The sequence below is a fragment of the Teleopsis dalmanni genome, chromosome 2, assembly GCF_002237135.1.
Source record: "Teleopsis dalmanni isolate 2A chromosome 2, ASM223713v2, whole genome shotgun sequence".
NCBI classification, from domain to species: Eukaryota; Metazoa; Arthropoda; class Insecta; order Diptera; family Diopsidae; genus Teleopsis; species Teleopsis dalmanni.
This window is the reverse complement of record NC_051847.1, coordinates 112,197,144-112,216,995: the sequence shown is the minus strand read 5'-3', so window position 1 is coordinate 112,216,995 and position 19,852 is coordinate 112,197,144. Positions and strand designations below refer to the sequence as shown.

The 19,852-nt window shown below is 32.8% G+C and overlaps 1 protein-coding gene across 3 annotated transcripts in view; it reads right to left on the bottom strand.

Moving 5' to 3' along the window:
- Positions 1–19,852, bottom strand: part of LOC119685312 (A disintegrin and metalloproteinase with thrombospondin motifs 20) — a 47,321-nt gene that overhangs the window by 12,856 nt on the left and 14,613 nt on the right. The window lies entirely within an intron of this gene.

The following is a 19,852-nucleotide window of genomic DNA, read 5'->3' as shown; positions in this document are numbered from 1 at the left end:
TTTGGTTGTGTACTATGTTACCTTTACCATCTTGATATCACTTCCAAGTTTAGAGCCTTCTCGGATGTAGCCAAACCATGTGTTCGTTATTTTGAAGTTTTCTTGTTGGCAGAATTGAATGAGTTTGTCACCCCTGTTGTTCCTTATTCTAAGACCATGCTCACCAACTATTCCCTCCACCGCACCTGATCCTACTTTGGAATTAAAGTCTCCAATGATGAGATTCAATTCATGGGACTTCGTATGTTTCAGTAGTTCGGAGATTTCTGCGTAGAACTCGTTGCTTTCTTCTTCTGTGGATTCTGATGTGGGAGTGTTGACTTGTATGTTCAGTGCAAAAGGTTTTGCGTCAATCTTCAAAAGCATTGTTCTGTCGGAATTCGGGATGAATACCGTCACTGATTCTGCGATGTTTTTTGAAACAATAATTCCGACTCCCTTATTATGCCTGTTACTGTCGTTGCCTGAGACATTTATGATTTTGTCTTCAGATTGAAATTTACTTGAGCTTTCGCTCACTCCTAAGATATCAATGTTGAGCCTTTTCATTTTTCTGATGGTGTTGGCCAATTTACCTGCTTCATAGAGGCTTCTCATATTCCATGTTGCAATTTTGTAAGTGTTTTCTTTGTTTTACCTCCGGTCTTTTAGCACCCTCTTTTTGTCGGAGACTAAGGCCGTTGATATCTTGTACTTTTCATATGATTATTCATGGGATGAGGACTTCAGTGGTTTCCCATTGCCTTCTGTAGGGTTTAAAGTTTTTCGTCTTAAACTCAGCTGCTTTCAATTTAGAGAACAGACGCTCTTTCTAGCTCCCAAAATGTTAGGAACAGACATTGCGTTTTGACTCGCGAATGGATATGGGCATTTTTTCCACGACGATTAAGGTTTTACGTTTTTTCCAGTTCTCGAACCAATTCTTATTTTTATAGGATCAGAATTAGTATGATTTCACATATCAAAATAGACTTTCTCAATATATATGCTATTGATTACTGTTCGTTAAATGCGGTTTTTTCTTTCTTTAAAGTTTCAAAGAATATTTCATTTATTTATATCTAATATTACTTATCATATAAAACATATTTTTAAATGTAATTAGAACAAAACTCAAACAAATTTACTGCACAACACGAAACACAACCGAACACGACGGATGCTCGTACAACAAGAAGAATGAAAAAAACTTGCTAACCATTAAAAGCAGCCCACACACAGTGGTTGCCAGATTGATATAGATAATTTTAAACATTTCTCCCACCTAGACGTGGAGATACAACCGGATCTTGCGTCTATATTACTCGTGTGCTTCAGGACGTCCTTCAATGTCGATTGGTAAAACAGAGATCTTCGTAATTGGCCGTTTCACAATGGCGGACTGTGTTTTTATGGTTACGACACGAACAGCACCGTCCGTGCCAGGAAGGACTTGGATAATGCGGCCAAGCAACCAGGAGCTTGGAGGCAATCGTTCATCTCGAAGTAGGACCAGTTGACCGGTTGCGACATTTGTTTGGCTTTTAGTCCATTTGTTTCTGGCATGTAATTGTGTTAAATATTCTTGGGACCAACGGCGTCAAAAGTCTTGATACATCTGGCTTAACATCTTCCATCGGAATAGTACACCAATCTTTGTATTTAGCAAATTAGGTTCAGGTACGGCAGATGGTGCTTGTCCAATCAAAAAGTGTCCTGGTGTCAACGCTGATAAGTCTGTGGGGTCATCAGATAGAGCCGTAAGCGGCCGCGAATTTAAACAATTTTCGACTTGTTTTAATAACGTGTAAAATTCTTCAAAAGTTAAAGTTGCCGTGTTTACTACACGCTTAAGATGAAATTTCATGCTTTTTACTCCTGCCTCCCATAGGCCACCAAAATGAGGCGCTGCGGGTGGTATAAAGTGCCAATTTATGCCAACGGTTGATGCAAACACAGACCCAGCTTCAATTTGTTTTTTAAATAATTTAATTTCATCTTTCATTAAAGCATCAGCACCGACAAAGGATGTACCACGATCGCTGTACATATCTGAGCATATGCCACGGACTGATACAAATCGCTTTAACGCTGCTAGAAATGTTTCAGATGTCATATCACTCACAAGTTCCAAATGAATAGCTCGTGTAATAAAACATATAAATAGAGCCACATACCCCTTGTAAGTACGATGGCCTCTCCCTCTTGTCGCTCTCACATTAAATGGACCAGCATAATCCACGCCCGTGTGCATGAATGGTTGTGATATGTTACACCGTGCTGGAGGTAAGTTACCCATAATTTGTGCTTGCGGTCGACAAGCTTGACGAAAACATGTAATGCATTTGTTAATCACTCTCTTCACAGCGGATCTTCCTTCAATAATCCAAAATTGCCGTCGTACATATGCTAATGTTGTTTGAGTTCCGCCATGTAATGTTCGACTATGAGCTTGATTAATAATCAACGTAGTAAAATCATGACGTTTGGGTAATATCATTGGACATCGTTCATCTGAAGGAATATTCGCATTTTGCAGTCTTCCATTTAGACGCATAATTCCGTCGGAATCAAGCTTCGGATTCAATTTAAACAATTTACTTGATTTGTTGATTGGATTGCCTTTCCGTAAAGCGGCATAATCGTTGGTAAACTCGGTCCTTTGTACAATTGTTACTAATTTTTTAAGAACCGTATAACGTTCTTGCCAAGTGCAGAAACTTTCATCCCTACGCATCCTTTTTTGACACATATGAATAAAACGTAGGCATTGCGCCACGACTACGACTAATTTGTCAAGAGTAGCATATCGTCCAAATATTTCCCACACTTCTGTTGATAACTGCGTAGTTAATGAGTTAATCTCTTTTTTCTCAGGTAAACTGTCAGGAGTATGATTGATTTGGTGGTTAGGCCACATTTTCTCATTTAAGCGAAGCCAAGATGGTCCATACCACCACATCAGATTATCTTTTAGTTGCAAAACGGTACTGCCTCGTGATGCACAATCAGCCGGATTATCCTTTGTTGCAATATACCTCCAGTCTTCAATATTTGTCATTGACTGAATTTGTGACACTCTGTTTGCCACGAACTGCTTCAATTTGCCTGGATCAGTTCTAATCCACCACAGTGTGGTTGTATTATCAGTCCACAAAATACAGCGTGATGGTTGACACTTAAATGTTCCTTTTACCTTGTGTAGAAGTTTTGCTGCTAGCAATGCTGCACATAATTCTAAACGTTGTATAGACGTTTCTTTCAACGGGGCTACCTTAGTTTTACTAATAAGCAAATTTACAAAACTGGTCGTACCGATGGTTGTTTTCGCATACACTGCAGCCGCATATGCTTGATTTGATGAATCACCAAATGCGTGTAATTCAATTGCACTTGTCGAAGTGGTGTTTATCCAACGTGGGATTCGAATGTGATGTAATTGTTGTAAGTCAATACGAAAGTTATGCCAAATGTTTGCCATCTCTATTGACAAGGGATCATCCCAATCGGATCCAGTACGCCAGAGTTGTTGCAGAAACATCTTTCCTCGAATGATAACCGGAGCCAAGAACACAAGTGGATCAAATAACTTCGATATGTCAGACAACATTAGTCGTTTTGTGTAATGATGGTTGTCACAAGTTACATTGACGTTGTAACCAAAACTGTCGGATTTTGTATACCAAGTAAGACCAAGTGTCTTAGTTTTATACTCGGTGTTAATTTCCACATCGTCGGCGTGAGCTTTTACGTCCTCAGTCAGAGTGCTTAAAACGTCATTTGAATTCGAATTAAATTTACGTAAAGTGAAGCCTGCAGTTGCTAGAAGCTCCTGAAGTTCGTGCAATTTTTCTGCAGCTTCGATTGGAGTGTCTCCACCTGATAGTACGTCATCAATGTAAAATTCATTTAGAATCGATTCAGCTGCCCGTGGAAAACGAGTTTGCTCCTCTTTTGCCAGAGTACGCAATACTTTGATGGCAAGATATGGAGCACAATTAGTCCCATTTGTTACAGTGAGCAACCGGAACGTTGTAGGGGCGTCCCCGTGTCGAACGCGCCACATTATTCGTTGCAAATCCACATCTTTGCTATCAACAAGAATTTGCCTGTACATTTTCTCGATATCTCCTGTAAACACTATAGGGTAATGCCGCCATTGCAAGATGATATTTGATAGATCATTTTGTAATCTGGGACCTATATGCAGACAATCATTAAGAGATATTCCGCTCAAACATTTATTAGAAGCATTGAAGACTACGCGAAGCTTCGTTGTAGAACTCGATGCTTTATAGACACCATGGTGAGGAAGATAACATGTTGAAGCTACATCATACGAGTGTGGCACCACTTCCATATGGCCACAGGTCTGATATTCGTCCATGAAATCTTGGTAGAGTTTGTACATATCCGGATCTCGGGTTAATCGCTGTAACGTGCTGTTTAATAATGCAAGTGCATTTAGTTTACTTGACTTAAGTGTTGCCAAGTCAGCTTTCTGCTTGATTGGTAGTCTAACTACATATCGACCCGTTGCGTTGCGTACAGTTGTACGCTCAAAAAAATCTTCACAGTACATTTCATCTTTTGTTAACGGAGCGTGGTTTGTTATTTCTTCCAATTCCCAAAATTTATGTAGCATTTCGTGCAATGTTGCCCGAGTATGACAGCAATTAACTTGTCCTTTCACTGAAATACCCTTTCGTCGCGACAGTCCACCAAAAATTACCCAACCGAGTTGCGTATATTGGGCAACAATATTGTTAGTTGGATGCCGTTTTAGTCGCTCATAGACAATAGCAGCATAATCTGAAGCGCTCAAAATCATATCGACTGCCCCCGGAACCTGTAATTGAGGATCAGCTAAATCTAAATTCATGAACTCACCAAGCGCTTCTTTCGGTATGGGAATGGTTGGGGTAACGCTACCCACTCGTGGAAGTATTAGTGCAACACAATTCATGTTGAAATCGGATTTTAACGAATGGATTGTAAATGAAACCATTCCTCTTGAATTGGCGACCCTTTCACCATTTGCACCACTCACCGGCACTATGACATTTGTTTTGTCCAGTTTTAACCGCTGCACGATGAATTCGCTGACAAACGTTGCTTCCGACGCGCTATCCAAAAGAGCTCGCACAATAAGCTTCTGACCAGAAGGACTCCTTACCTCTATCAATGCAGTGCCAATTAAAACAGTCTGTAGATGTAAAGTTCGAGCACCTTGATTAGCACTGGAAATGTATGTATTATTTGATGTGACAGCGTATTTCTTAGTCGCTTCAGTGGTCTTTTCCGGTATATTTGAGTAATTAGTTTCTCCACCACTTCCACTATGGTCATGTAGTAATGTATGATGCGCTGCATTACATCGCAGACACCGATATTTCGATGGACAATTATGACCCATGTGTCCCGTTCTCAAACAATTGAAACACAATCTTGCAGATCTGACTACCTCATATCTCTTTGTCCCAGTCATTTGCCGAAATTCTGCGCAATATGCCAGTAAATGCTTACCTTGACAATGCACGCATTGTTGAACAGTGGTATGATGGCTTTTCACGAACCCCTTTGTTCTGATAGGTGTTACAAACTTTTTCTCCTGATTAGAGTTATCGGTCATGCTATTAACTACCTCCAGCGAATGTATTCGATTTTCTAAGAAACTGACCAGCTCCTCAAATTTTGGAATTTGTTCTAAACTGGTTGTTGACAGCTCCCAAGCTGAGCGTGTTTTCGTGTCTAATTTTTGGAGAAGGGTAAAGACCAACCAATCGTCCCAATGCTGCACTGGACGACCCAATTGCTCTAACGCACGCACAGCTGACGTGATGGTGTCACATAACAAGCGTAAACTATTTGGTAAACCATCAGACACCGTTGTTAAATTAACAATTTGTTTTAAATACGCATTAAGAATGATCCTCTTGTTCTCATACTTGCGGACGAGTAAACTCCATGCTACTGCCCAATGTGCATCTGTTGTAGTAATGTTGTCTAGGGCGTGTTGAGCGTCCAACACTAACGCATCTTTTAAATATTGAAGTTTCTGTGTATTAGACAATGCAACGTTATTTGATACAACTGACGTGAATAAATCCTTAAATGCGTACCAGTGCAGATAATTACCATCAAACGACGGAATTTTAATACGTGGTAAATTAGACGTCAGTTCCATGCTTGACACACCTTTAATTACAGTTTCGTTATTACCTGGAGATTCTATAACTTCAGTGCTTTCTAACTCATCGATTAGCTCTCCCATCATTTCCGAATAAATTATTTCAATTTCCATGTAACTGTCTTCGCTAACTAACGCTTTTATTGTGTCACTCACTTCCACCTTTGCACCGTCATAAATATTGGCCAACAAATCTTCTCGAGCTTCCTTGTACTGCGTCCAGTAACTTTCCAAGAGATTCTTTCTGGCAGTGAAGAAACCTTTTGTTTGCTTGCTTTTTGCCGTTTTCCGTATGTTGGTGGAGAAGTTTTTCAGCCGGGATTGCGTAGCTTCCAATTTTCTGGCGATTTTTTGCATTTTCAGATTTTATGCGAATCAACCGTGATTATTTTCGAAAGTAAATAATTGTGCCCAGCGGCTATAAAATTTGGTAGATATGCCCAGCGGCTATGAATATGAAAGATACGCCCAGTGGCTATAACTTTGAGAAATATGCCCAGCGGCGAGACGAAGCACGCGATCTTCGTAGGCAGCAACACACAATTGAACGCAAAAGATATGTTGCTCCCCGCAAGGGATGCCAAAAATGTTCGTTAAATGCGGTTTTTTCTTTCTTTAAAGTTTCAAAGAATATTTCATTTATTTATATCTAATATTACTTATCATATAAAACATATTTTTAAATGTAATTAGAACAAAACTCAAACAAATTTACTGCACAACACGAAACACAACCGAACACGACGGATGCTCGTACAACAAGAAGAATGAAACAACTTGCTAACCATTAAAAAAAGCCCACACACAGTGGTTGCCAGATTGATTTAGATAATTTTAAACAATTACTATGTTTGTTTTCAATCAACCAAGGGGCAACTCATTTTATGCTCAAAATATATATCAATATCAAATGAATTAATCAGTGGAAGATAATATCATGATTTAACTCTCTTAAGCTGGAATGATGGTTTCTTAACCATAAAGAACGCTTTTTACAACATGTAATTTTGTATATAACTATAAAAACAAATTAATTTCTACTACAACTTCATTAATCGTGAAAATAGTAAGGTATTACTGAAAAATATGGGCTTCATCAGTTACTGTGAACAAACAGTTAATACCATAACCATAAATAGTGCATATGTTGACCATTACTTATGGGACACATTGTTATTAATTTATAGAAATCATATAAAAAGTGTTAATGTCAATCTTATAGTACATTTTTAGACAAATATGTTATCATTTCCGGTAGTTTCAATTATATTGCATAGGTACTATAAAATACACATAAATATTCACATTTGGAATTGCAATGAACTGAAGAACATCATTTAGTCTAAGTCAGAGTTTCTCAAATATTGTTCTTTGCTAGGTGTCACGGTGAGCACCACCACCATATTCTTGTTTTCGGAATATGTTTTGGTTTAAAGAACTCTGTCTTAATGACAACAGTTCTACCTAAATATAGAAAAAGGTTTGGTTTGACATTTGTTTCTTGATTTCATTTTGGTTATTATATTATTATTTACTTAGTCAATACGAGCATAGAGAAGCTTCATATATTTTGTATATTATATGAGTATTGAATCAAATATATTTCCAATAAAGGGTACTAAAGATGTTCATGCTGAAATTCTTATTTTATTTTACTTTATAATTGTATTTCACATATTATTTACTTGAATTGTTTATATTTGCAATGCACTTGACAGCTGACTGCAAGTTTTGAAGGTGTGTATTTCCAATCAATCTTCCGATTGACAGGCTATTCTGCACACTTTAGACACACTTTAGAGTTTTCGGATTACTTTCTACGAGAGCAGACAAAAACTGAAAAATTATAAAAACTGTTTTTTTTTGTTATGAAATTAACAGTTTCAAGCGAAGAATTATGGGTATTATCGCAGACAATTTCATCTATTCACATATTCGATATGACTGGTCTCGCAAATAACATATGCAAAATTTTATCCTAATGGTCGACCTATACTGTGTACATAGCACAGTCTTATAAACATCCTTAATAATTCATTCTCACTACAACTACAGAATGAACATTGCTGAAATGTATTTAATGTATTATAAAATAATATTATTGAATATAAACAAAGCATTTTTTAAGTAAATTAAACTTAACAAAAATTTTTTTATTTATCTTTTTTATTTATACAAACAAAGAATTTTCCAAACAATGTTATCATTTTACGAGTTTAAATATATTTTCATTTAATTTTCGATGAGTACATTAAATTTTATGTACAGAATTCCATATGAATGCGTTTACTGAGAAGAAGTATATTTATATATACATATATATGTATATGTATATATACAAACCATTAAATAATAAATAAAAAACAAATTACAAAAATTAGCAAGTAATCACACTGCTTTCTGTCTACTTAACCTTGAGTTTTATAAAATGTATGCTGGGAAATTCTGTAAATGTTATATATATATATATATATATATATATATATATATATATATATATATATATATATATATAGTTTAGTCTAAATTGTGCCTAATGTTGTTATATATAACATATCATACGAGCACATAGTAAAAAAACTGAATAAAGATATATATTCATATACAGGGTTAAACGATTGAAGTGTTACCTATTCAAGCAGTAATATCTTTTTTGTGTAAAATTATTTTTTATTGATTTAAATTATAAAAATTTATGAAAATAATTAAAATTTCAGAATACATTCACTCTAGCAAGATGTGGCCAGTCTTTGCCTTGACTATGATCTTCAAACGGTTAAAAAATGAGTTGCATGCTTCACCAATGTGATATTTTGGCCCATTCCTGAACAATGGCTTTCTTTAGCGCATACTGGCAAATTTTTTACTCTTCACCTTGTTGTCAAATTGTGCTAAATGAATAGTCTATCGGATTTAAATCTGGTTAATTGGAAAGCCATTGTGTGGACGAAATGAACTATGGAACATGATTTTTTAACCCTTCACGGCTCTCGAGTAAATTCCAAAACATTTTCCCAATTGGATTGTCGATTTCACCAGACTCGATGAAAACGATTAGAGAGCGTTCATCAGCGGTCAGAGCTGCCCATACTATTACTTGAAATAGAAAATTACTTGAAATGAAAATTAAATTCGGGTGGCCATTCGTAGTCTCAAGTTTTTAGCAGTGCATTCGGTTAAGTAAAAACTATCGTTTTAAGAGTTTATTTACTGCTCAATGGGGAAATTCTTCTCATCAGAGAACATAATGTTTGAAAACTCTCCACGTTCGTGCAAGCGTAACAACTAATTTGCTCCTTCGAGTCTAAGTTTTTGTTGCTTTAATGTGAGATCTTGTACGTTTTAGAAGTTGTATGTCTTTAGGTTATTTTGGAATATGCGTCGCATGCTTTGCTGGGATATTTTCAGTTCTTTGGGCATTTGATTACCACTACGACGAGGATTTCGTTCAAGTCAAGCCTTCACTTTTTCATCCACCACCATAGCGTTTGGTGACGGTGCCTATACTATTATAACGATTTATGTTACAATAAGCAAACATTTTATTTACTTTGAGGTGTTTGAGCTCACAGACAATAGTTAGCTGTGATTTTCCAGCCAAATGTAACGCAATCACACTATTATGTTAAGTTTATATTCATTTCGAATAACTTTTGTTCTATAAAACTTAGATGGAAATGCTTGTGAAAGCTTGTAAACAATATGCACAGCTGCCATTCATATGAATTTCACAAAGTTGGCAATATCAGTTTGACAGTGTGGTAACACTTCAATCGATCAGTTAACCCTGTACATATACTACTAATGCATTCAAAGCTATTGAGAAGATATTAAAAAAAAATTAAACTAAAACTGATCGTAAATCAATTACTTACATATATAAGTCATTTTGTTCATTTCCTTTAAGAATTTGTTAGTTAATGATTTTTTATCGTAAAGAATTATTATCTAACACATTAGGCTATTCGTACGATACACACATGCAGAGTTATATAGCACTTAATTGTAGTTCATATTTGTCCTTATTGAATTATAATAACATATCTACATGATGGTATACGAGATTTATATGACATTCTTCTTGCAATACAATAAATTTCATATATGTATATATGTATTTAGTATCTCAAATAATCTACCTATGTATGAATATATGTCTGCTTATCTGCCTTGATTCACATGTATTTATTTATCTATTTATGTATGTTATATGTACATTATATAAATATCGAACTTCAAGAAACTAATATATAATATACAAATGTAATATTGACGTAAGCAGAATTAGATATAAATGTTAAACTGCAGGCTTTAAGTGCTTTCTACAATATATTTAAGTCTTCATTTTCATGTCATCAAAAGATTCTTATATCATGCACATATTATTATATACAAAAACCTTTAAAGGCTTTTCATAGGCTAATTGTTTTAACACCTAGCCGTTTATGTTAGAGTCAACATTTAATTCATCCTTAAGTAAAAATATCACTTTTTACTGTTCTATACATTTTTTAAATTTTTAACATATAGTATGCGTGACAGTAGTGACTAGATATTTTTACTCTCAGCAAAAAAAAATAATACAACTTTTAACCTTAAGAATCAATCCGTTACAGTCTTGAAACATTCAACTAATATTGCTTAGATACATCCAACCTTTTTGTTTTTCATATGATTAAGAAAAACTGAATATTTATTTAAGCTGTTAATAACATAGTGTATTACTGTCAGTCCCTCTTATTGGAGTAAAAATTTTCGATGATTCTATTTTGAAACACATGGATTTGTAAGTGGTATTTCAATTGCTGGTTTGAGTATCAGAAAGTGATGCTCCAGATTAGATGATATTTAAAAGATGGTTCAACAATATTTCGACCAACTGTCAACTAAAAATGCGTTAGAGTATGTTTCGTCTTAAAGAAATAAACACGCGTGAATACAAGTCATTCTAATTGAACTGTTCTAAATGAAAAAATTGTTCAAAAGAACATATAATCAACAGGATCGAGGGAAAAAATAATGACGAAAACATTAAATCAAACTAATCCGAAGAACTTACATAATTATTTTCGAAAAAAATAACGTTGAGAGTTTAGAAACATAAAACTTATAAATTACTTTCTTTTCTTAAATAAAATCAACCATAAATCGAATTAAAAATTGATTCTTGTCATTTTTTTACTCAATTATTTTGTAAATTAAAAATGTCAATTTCCATACCAATTATACCTAACACAAGACTAACTTGTAACTACACATGTCAAAAAGGAAGTTGAAGAAATTCCTACGTACAATTAAACTACAGTAAAAATAATTGGCTACTGTAGTCAGTGACTTCCCCCTGCGGTGAAAGGGTTAGAATATTCCCGCGGTAGGCATGCCTGTCGTAAGAGGTGACTAAAATCCCGACGCTATGCCGACACTTGTGCAAGAAGTGTACATGGTACTAGGTATTGTTCCAGCCTGCGACACTTGACCAGAGGTGTAAATCTGGTACTACGGGGGTCAGTGGCCCGCAGCTTCGGCTGTGCTGACCAGTTGAGGTTGGACTCTTAGTGACCGTGATTAATACCCAAACTTACGCGGGAAGAATGATCAGGTATTTGTTTGTCATTCATTCGACGTGAAGTTGCGTATTCATCACCAGGTGCTGCACCCAAAGATCAGCAGAGGTTGTAGGTAGGCCTCGCATCAAACTAAGGTGGAAGTTATGTCTAGCATACATTTCTTCATTGGCATCGGCAGAAATTGCGTTTGAAATTCCAATGGAGCGTTTATAGGCGCATAATACTGATTCATGTGTTTATGAGCACCGTGGTGTTAAACCATTATGGCAGGTAATAACGTTAAATAATTCTGTATTCTGTAGCCAGTGACTGTAGTATATTCGGCACTTAGTAGGCATTAGCCTACTAAATTGAATACCGATTACAAACATATCAAACCTCTTCTTCTAGCCACAAAAGCACTCAATGCAAAAGTCATCTCATGTACTATTTATGTAATAAAACAAATAAAAGTCAAAAGTGCTGATCGACAATACCAAAAGCGGCTGAAAGAAGTATCAAATGTAGGAGACGAGTACGACTATTCCAAAAATGTTTAAAGGAAAATTTTTACATTCAAGAATAAAAGTGATAAAAATTAAATTAACATCATGAAAAATGGGACTACAGAAAATTATCAGTAGAATGCCTACGTGTAAAGATTTTTATGTAAAAAAATGCGATTATGGTTATTGTAAAATTTAATATAATTGCTATTTTTTATTTTTTTATTTACTTTTTAATATTTTAATTCCATCTAATTAATTTCAATCAATTAAGTTACTTAAACAGACAGAAGAATACGTACTACTCGTACAATGCTGTGTAGTGAAATTTCACTCTTAATATTTATTTTATTAAATATAAATTATTTTAAAATAATACGAAAATCAAAAATTAAACGAAATCATTAAATTCAAATGATTGTTAATTTGCACGTCATTATGGTGACATATAAGATATAAACCAGATGAAATTGAATTAAAATTGGGGAATAGCTGTGTTGACAAATTTAATAATGGCTAACTTAATCAAATTCATTTCAATTAGATCGGGGCTTACTGATAAGCATTAACTCTTGAAGATCGTTTCACTTTTTTTAAATAAATGATTTTTACAAGAGAACCATAGAGAGGAATTTACACTTTTAGCAGAGAAAATTTGTTCTCTGAACTCGTTACGGACGCTCAAAATCAGAAAAAAGACAATATTATTACCATATTATATTAATTATTATTATTTATTATATTAATTATTTATATATTATATGATAAAACATTATGTAATATTTTAACGATTGTGGGTCATAATTCGACAATTTCGTCTGAAATATCAATAACACGATACTGAACCATTATACGAAGACATCTTGCTACTGAGTGCTTAACCAATAAAGGCAACATTTTTATCGATCATATGAATATTACACATAGTGTAATCGAAAATGAAAAAAAGCCGTTTCACTACCATTCCAATTATCCAAACATCTGTTAATATCAAACTGTCATATTAATTTTATGTTTCGAAATATTCATGGTACTTTTTTCGAACTAAAAAAAGGGGATAACGTTTCGAACTAAAAAAAAACTGTTGAAACTAGTCTGATTAGATCTTGATTAGATCTTAGTTGCTTCTAAATAATCAATTATTTACTTCCAATTTTTTTTATTTATTATTTATTTCATGTATTTTAAATACTAAACTCGTATTTATTTAAAAATGTGCTTCAATTTTAAATTCCATAATATAAAAAATTCAAGTAAAATTGTTAGTGCTGTTTATAAAAATGGCAAAGAGTAAACATGGTACGTTGGTCTATTTAAATATCGAAACTGTTTAGTTATAAATTCAATTGGAAACTAAACAAAAAATTAATGTTTATACAATTAGAAAAGTTAGGCACGCGTGGAATGATATAATTTTAATTTATTGAAGCTATGATTTTAATTAATAAAACAGACTTTATTACTTACTTACAACTAGATTAACGACATTACATAAAGAATAGTGCAACTCTGTTAAGGCTGCTAAATAATCTCATTGATTCGCCGGAGACTGTAGACTCTGCACTGAACTGAAGCATAAAAAATAAGAATGTTAGTAAGTAACAACCTTCAGAATTGAGAACACTATCTTTGAATTGAATTGCCAATCAAACATTGCACGGGTTGGAGAATGCTTATATTATCACAATTTCTTGCTGTGACCATCAATAAGAGAATAACAGCATACTATCTAAAATGATGGCCAGCATTTCGAATTTAAAGGTTGAAGAGACACTGTATTCAGTGTAATATGTAAATGTAATCATTCTCTTCAGGTTACGAAAGCTGCATATTTTGATGGAGAATGGTCGAGATTTTATCTTCTGTAGATTTTTGATTTAGTCCACATACAATTTGGGGTGTCGCGATGACACACTGACTTTATAAAAACTGATAAGTAGAAAATAAATTTATACTCAATAATAAATGATGTTCCACCTAATGAAGTTGCAAAACGGGTTTCAATTGACAAACACCACTATATGCACTAACAAATAACATACCTCAGCGATCAATATATGATCTTTAGTGGGGCGAGACAATTGTTAAATATTACTTTAAGCGCACTGTCACATATGGAGTGCCACCGCCACATATGTCTATGAGCATAGTTCTTACGATACCCATAAGACCCTATTTGACTACGCCCAACTGTCCATATACATATAACGTAGAACCGATTACATCAAAACAGTTAATTATGATAAAAAGACAATTTTTACAATGTGGAAAGAATTGTGTTTTTTAATTTTCGTGATAGCATTGTGTTTTGTTTATTAAAAATATACATATGTGTGTGCATATATATGTATTGTACTAAAAAAATTGTGAAAACGAACGCATGAAATGCCATTGAACTAAGTAGATTAGACGATGAATTTCATGTCTGAGAAAGTGTCATCGCTCACTGCCATGAACTGACTGAATTGTATTGCTCTTTCGTGTCTGTATACTACAAATGAAGGCACATTGCTTGCCAATAACAACAACATAACAAAATCAGACAGTTTTTTGAGTTTTTCGCAAGCATTTATTATAATGTATGCACTTTAATTAATTTTAATTAATTTTAAGTTTATCAAAATCACTTCCATGATACATTGATCTTAGTTAATACTGTTCCTGGCAGCATTTATTAAGAAAATATTAGCTTTGATAATTGTTAATTTCGCACTCAGCAAATATGGGTGTTTAGGTTTTAATCAGTTCTATCTCTGATCAGTTTCCAGACAGGTGTTCTCAATTCATTGATTAATTTAGTTCAATAAATAAAACGGATTTATTCATTATTATATAAATATAATAGTGATTATAATTGTTAATTAAAAATTTAAGCAAAGAATAAATTTTTCTATGAATTTCATTCGCATATCATTCTTTCTAAAATTTACATTTCGATAAGTTTATATTTTAAGATTAAAATCTTAATGCAGATAAATGTTACGTTAGCAGGCAAAATACATTGTACGATTATTCAAATAGCAGTTTTGTGTGCATTTCAAAATGTCACAAATGACTGAAACGCTGATAAGAAATTAGAATAGAATATATATGGGATACACTGATATGCGAGTAGAAGCGAAATAAATGAACATCAAGGCAATGAGCTCAAATGGGCCATTTTAGCCAATGGGTTTCAAAAATTAGATCTTACACAAAAATGATCTCTTTTAATATTTTTAACACAAAAAATATATCTTTCTAAAAATCAGATGAAAATTAATTAATTAATTAATTAATTGTTGAGATGTTTATTTTTGACGTTGAAATATTTTAATTATAAATTAACTTTAATTAATATTTCATTGAATAAAAATTAATGAAACAAAGACGCGAATCATGAAAACGTGAAAATATACTTTACTTTTATTTTATTACGTGAACTGGTTAATACGAGCAAATCTTATAGGTTGTCGTAGTCTACAACATGATTGAAAACAAATACACTATGATATATAGTAATCTATATGAGACTTAAAAGATAAATACATATTAAGTAATCGATGCAAATGAATGAGAATTCTAGATTTTACCTTCAAGTGACTTAGCCTTTGATTCATTTCCGCATATTTTTTTTTATTACACATACAAAGTGCTAAAAGCGAAGCTAATAATAAATTACATATTTGTAATTGATAAGAAATTTAAATGAAGAACAAACACACATAACTTATAGATACTTCGATTTGTAAATTCAAGCGTTTTAATTATTCAAGTCGAACGGCAATTTTTGCCAATCTTAATATTATTGGGTTGTGTTCGCAGATATACACTATTCATGATATGTAAAACGGAGAATAGTTTAATTAATATTCTGTTAAGAATATTATTAGTAGCGCATAATAATTTTTATATCTTTTCTGAATTGAATTATGGTGTTTGCACATTTACTCACGTCTGTTAAGCGATGTGAGTCTGTTTGCCCAATTTGAAAGTTCAAACATAGACACGAGCACATCTCAAAGCAGAGCCAAATTAAAATTCTTATTTTTATTTTTTGTGTTTCGTGTTTCGTGTTTCGTGTTTGGTGTTTCGTGTTTCGTGTTTCGTTTCTCAGCCTTCGCTATATCCGAGAGTGTATTCACATAGTGAGTATATTTGCGCATTTATAATTAATGAAACACTCCCAAAATAATTTTTTCTTCGATATTTTCTGCTAGCCGGAATCATTTTCAAGTCATCTGTCAGAGCTGTCTAGCAAATGCTTTCAGATATTTTCAGATGCTTTCAGATGCTTTCAGATGTTTTCAGATGCGTAAAGGCATAGAAAAGAAGCAAAAATATCTTATGTATTCATATTCATAGTGAAGCCCAACTAGCTGTGCATCAAATTATACATACTTTACCCATACTCGCTACTTGATATGTGTGTAGATCTTATAGTTGAAATCAGCAGATAGATATGTTTCATAATTAAGTAATTGAGGTCAATAGTATCTTGATATTAATAATAACTTCGTATTATTTTTAAAGTAATGAATATGTATAGTTTAAGACATGATTTACACAAGAAACTAAAAGATAGAACACTTGAGTAGTTTTTGAACATTTTATTGTATGAATTATAATAATAAACAATAGTGCTGGTATTAGTGACCGCAAAATTTGTGAGATGGGAATATTCTAACGCATCTCTAAATTCATTTAAAATGTCATTCAAATATCTTGCGTTCTCTGAAACAATTATATTTAATGTACGAAATATTTGTATTCTTCCATTTCAAACTAATTATATAAACATATTATTTCAACGATGGATGCCTTGGCAAACTACTGAAAGAATATCTATAAAAAGTCTTTATGAAATCTCACATATATGAAAGAAGATCTGTAGCTTAACATATTTTATTATCATGAATTTCATTTCTTTATTCTTTTAAAAGATTGTTTAATTCATCATGATTGATGTGGCGCCATATAAAGCTTAAAACGAACAAAGGAACGGATCGACAATAAGACAAATAAACACATGTTCGCGTTAATAAATTTATAGCATGTAAATAACCTTCAGTCCAATGAATCTTTACAAATTATTATAAACACTTTGTGTAAACCTTGTTCATTTATTTAATAAGGAACCATATGAAAAATACAATGTCATATTTTGATGCCAAACCATATACCATGAGACTTACAGTTATGAATCGATAACTTGCATGAGTACTCGTACTATCAACTAATACATATTTGAATGTCTGTCCTTTCACATATCTTGTGAGTTGACGTGCTGAGCTTATTTCAGAGGAACCAAAATACTACATCTATAATACATTCTATTACTTATATACTAATATCAACAAATAGAAAGTCCATCTATCTATGGTGCATCTATGTCTGGTGCAATACTACTTTGACGCTTAAGCGATGAAAAATTATTTAGACTAGAAGTCAGAAAAAAAATTGAAGGAATCACTGCCTACCACTGCAGGAACGACAAACTAATGGTATCGATTGTTTTATGTCACAAGTGTGCACCAGGCCCTAAACGTATTACAAAAGTATCTTAAATAATTGAGTAATATATGGTATATATTAAACAAATATTTTATATGCTTTAAATTATTTCTAGTAACAGATATTTTATTTATTGTATTATATATTATAAATATTTAATACGCGAGACGAATTTATTGTTATAATTCACTCTCAATGTTTTTTATGTGCAACTTTCAGTAAAAATTCTAAATATTGAATGGCTAAATTAGATGCCAAAATACGTTTTCAGTTTCAGAAATGTTTCCATAATCACAACAACATCCGATCGACAAGCAAATAAACAAATTTATTAAAATTGCATCCAATTTGTTGTAAAACCAAATCAATGTCTGTGTTTAGCCACAACCAATGAAAAGCTATAGAATAGATTTATGTATTCTAATCGTATCTGTGAACTGCGATTAGGTCGAGTTATTATCGCAGACTTATGAAATAGTGATAACAATCATTTTGTGTCTCAAGGAGTAAAAATTTTAGATGATGTTTGAAAAACTACTATGCTATTGACGGTATCAAATACAGATGTAATTTTTGAATGCCAGTACAACAGTCCTAACAGTCCTATAGAAATTGGACCAATTTACACTGACTATGCCTGCAAAGCTCTGAGAAGTAAAGCTCAGTGATAAAATATAGCAGACAAGGTATATCCGATTCACCAAAACTGTAGGCTTAAAGTCGACAAACATATTCCCAAGGAAAACATAATGCTAGTATTTGTTAAATCCTTTAAAAGTGCAGTCTTCTAATATGACTGCTATGGAAAAAAAGTTCAAAAAATGAGAAATAAGGTATCTTACTTTTATTAAAGACAATGGCATTATTAACTGATGGAAAAAATCTTAAACATAAAATATTAAATTTGACTGCCTAAATATAGAAATATATAGAATGTATAATAATAAACGCGAACAAAATCTGACAGCACAAACTACAAAATCATAACTTATCAATTTGTCCGTACAAAGTCTTAGTTGAATCTTAGCATTAGTTTAGTCTACGAAACTTTATACAAGATAAACTCTTGTTAAGAAGAACAAAATTGGTTATTTACAAAATTCTAATAAAGTTTGTGGTTCACACCAAATTAGAATGACAACAGTAAAACTGAAGAACTAGTAAAACAATTGGGATAGTAATCACCTGATACAGAGTACAGATTCAATTATCGAACTAATTATTTTCATTTAAGCAATCTTTTGAATTAATAGCTATAATATTATCTACATTAAATCACCACCGACTGGACCATAGATCCCACGCTTTCCCTTGATAGTTATGGAAAAATATTGTAGTTATGGGAAAAATTCTAGATTATAACTTTCTCTTGATGTATCAAATAGTAAGTTAATAACATGTTATTGCATAAATTGATTTTATTAACTGAGTTTACTATTCTTACAACTTGAGTCGTAATGTGGTACATGTTTGATAGAGATATGTTATCAGTAAATTTTTTATGGTCCAGAAATACTATAGTTGACACAAATAGATAACTATGGTGCTTGAAGTAGATCAATATAAAGACATAATTTATTATTGTTTTGTCTGTGCCTCTTAATTCTTTAATTGTTAAATTAATTTAAGAAGTTTCTTTACCGAATGTAAGATCTTTTCAAAATAACTAAATAATATCAAATAGAGATATTGATTTTCTCCACAGCATATTCGATACTGGATGTAATAGTCTCTTTTAAAATTTTTGCTTGTACGAGTACGTATACACACCTCAAACGTGCCCCTCAAACGTTCCATTCTCGTATAACCACTTACCACAAATGTGCTTGAACTCTCTGCTTCTGTTTAATTTATATGGTATAAAGGGTGTGTGCAGTTAATTTTAGACCAAATATTGTTTTTTATTTATAACGAGTATGTATAATTTATTTCTGTTGAAAGCTGGACGTAGTTACGAGTAAAAACTTTTAGCAATTTACACTAAAATCTATACTGTATATATTTTCAGATTTTTTATTATTACCTCTATTCAGCTATTTCACTATGACAATGAAATATGGCATTTGTTTCAAAAGATTTTTTAAAATAATTATACAAGTATTACATTATACATTTGAATTACATATTCCAAATTCTTA